The following is a 2,780-nucleotide window of genomic DNA, read 5'->3' as shown; positions in this document are numbered from 1 at the left end:
ATTGATAGTCTTTCATCAAGAAGCTTACGCAAATTTTAGTTGAGAACGCATAGGCACCGGCCATAGAGATATATACTTAATAATTAGTATACATCTCTATGATAGGCACCCACACGCCATTTTTTTTATTTATTGATTGATTGATTTTATTTGGCAAGTCACCATAACATATATACAGGTAACAGTAGCATAAAAACAACGTGCTTGCACAGCAGAGATGCCAAGTTCAAAGACTAGCTATAATGCGTGAGATTTTCTGTGAATCTGAGTGAGATCACAGACATTGTGTACAATGTATAAGGGGATAGGCTGTGATAGTTGCGTGAGACAAAGATTTGAGGGGATGAACCACGAAAGCTCGAAAGCTTATTTCCAGTGGGGTCCTCAATATACAGAATTAAGATAACGGGTACAATTATACTATTTACATATTAAAAATGAAAAAAAAATAAGAATTTACTATTACCAATAAAGAAGATATATAGATGATATATACAAGAATATAACGAAGAAGAAGAAGAAAAGAAGGAGACGGAAGAAAAAGAATTTTACAAGTAGTCTTCATACTTAAGTCAAATCATCGACAATATTGTAGACCAAGGTGATTTATTCTTTCTGCAAATATCTTGGGTTAATATCTTATATTCCCGTTTATACGCAATGCCAGCGGGATGAAAGATATGATTACTACCAGGGGCGTCGATCCATTTTTCAGATTGGGGGGGGCAAAATCATTAATGTTCCAAAGGCACTGGATCGTACAAGACACCCACACATACACACGAACTCACACACACATATATGTATATATATGCACACACACACACATATATATATATGACATATGAGACACAGTCACGTATCTCACCAACAAATTAAGGCGAGCGCGAAGCGCGAGCTGATTTTTTTTTAGTATACTGGCAGGAAAAGGGTGCCTGTTTAGAACTGTTTGTAGTAACTCATGAGTAGGATACATCACTACACAGATAGTACGAGTGCCGAGAGTGAGCTTAAAAAAAATTATTATATCCTGACCTGAAAGCTTGATATTCTAAGCATTTTTTGTACCAATGATTAAAATTGGCATCTAAAAGAAGAATAGATGCGAGCGCGAAGCGCGAGCTGAAAATTTTGATTTTTCGATCTGAAAAAAAATGACAGTTTACTGGACGTTTTTGATAAAGAACAAGATATATATCCAAGAAAAGATGATTGCAAATCGAAGCAGGAGTTCTTTTGAAGCTTTAAAGTGAAAACGGGACATTTGCATTCACCTATTTAATCATAAAAAAGTATGGGTTTTTGCTACATAAATGATGCGAGCGCGAAGCGCGAGCTGAAAATTTTTATATTCCAATCAGAAAAGCGGGCATTTTGAGCACGATTTTAAATAAAGAACGAGTTGTGTATCTCATTCTCGCTTGCTGAACATTACAATCTTGTTTTTTTTTTCCATATCCGGAATTATTGGGGGGGGGGCAAAATGATATGTTTGCCCCCCAATATTTTCATTGGTGGGGCGATCGCCCCCCCTGCCCCCCCAGGATCGACGCCTCTGAATTTACTACGGTACTAGTATTGGGAGGAGAAAGGCCGGGGGGGGGACAGTCAAATGTATTACTGTACACACGCGTGGCCAAATTATTTTCAAACACGGCGCCCAACGAGTTTTCTCTGTGTGCAAAAATAGCAAAATAACCCCTTAACAAGCTTTTCGCGGGCTTTATTTACACATTTTGGCCCCTAAACAAGCTAGCCTGTCGCCAGAACCCCGGGGGAGAAGCTTAATGGGGGGGAAGTACCCTAAACACGTTTTGCTAGTTTTTTTTTTTAATCTTTGGAAAAAATACCCTAAATACGTTTGACCCTGCGATTTGATGTACCAGTCTTTCAAAAGTACCCCTTTAATAGTAAAAAAACACAACAACGGTGTTTTTGATACCCTTAACCTTATGTCATTTTTTTTTGGGGGGGCGGGTGTCACGTGTGCGTACAGCAATATGTTTAGACTGCCCCCGCCCCCCCCCCGGGAGAAAGGGGTGACAAATGGCTCAGCCCCCTCCACTTTGAAAACCTTTCCGCGGCCCCTGGTAAACTTTAGAATTGAATAACTTCTTTGTTATCCGATTTGATGAAAATTTTCAGCATTTTGCTCTGTGAATTTTACTCTTTTTATCTAGATATAAATATTTTCAGCCCGGACCATCCCTTTAAATTCAGAAAGACAACAAACTACAAAGGTTTCTATTTGTATACAGGGGCGGATCCAGTCTTTGTCGATAGGGGGGTGGAATTTTTTGTCAGCCATATTTTCCCCGATCGGCCGCTCGAAGATACTAAAAATTTTCAACCTGCGCTCGCGTCAATTCAGTTAGATACACAACTTTTTTCAAGATAATAAAAACTCCTCGGAATTTTAAACAAAACACACAACTTAACCAGATGATAATCTCATGGTGAAAATATTTGTTTGCCAATTTTGACATACAAGTGTCCTTTTTGGTTTTGCCCCCCAAACGAAAATACGTTCCGCCACCCCCAGCCATCTACCATTATTGAAAGGCATTGTGGAGTATAAACGTTCGTTTTGGAATGATCTCTGGATGGGCTATTTGCAGTTTACGAGTGATTAAATAATACCCAAAACAAATTGAATTGGGGGCGGTTATCTCTGTAAAAGTATTAAATCGTTGTTGTTGTTGTTTTTTTTACCAAGTAGTACCCATCAATTAGATGAGTTCTCAATATTTATGAGATCGGTGATTCCATCGATTTAGGCT

This window comes from Lytechinus variegatus, chromosome 4 (genome assembly GCF_018143015.1).
Source record: "Lytechinus variegatus isolate NC3 chromosome 4, Lvar_3.0, whole genome shotgun sequence".
NCBI lineage: Eukaryota > Metazoa > Echinodermata > Echinoidea > Temnopleuroida > Toxopneustidae > Lytechinus > Lytechinus variegatus.
This window is presented reverse-complemented; position numbering follows the sequence as displayed.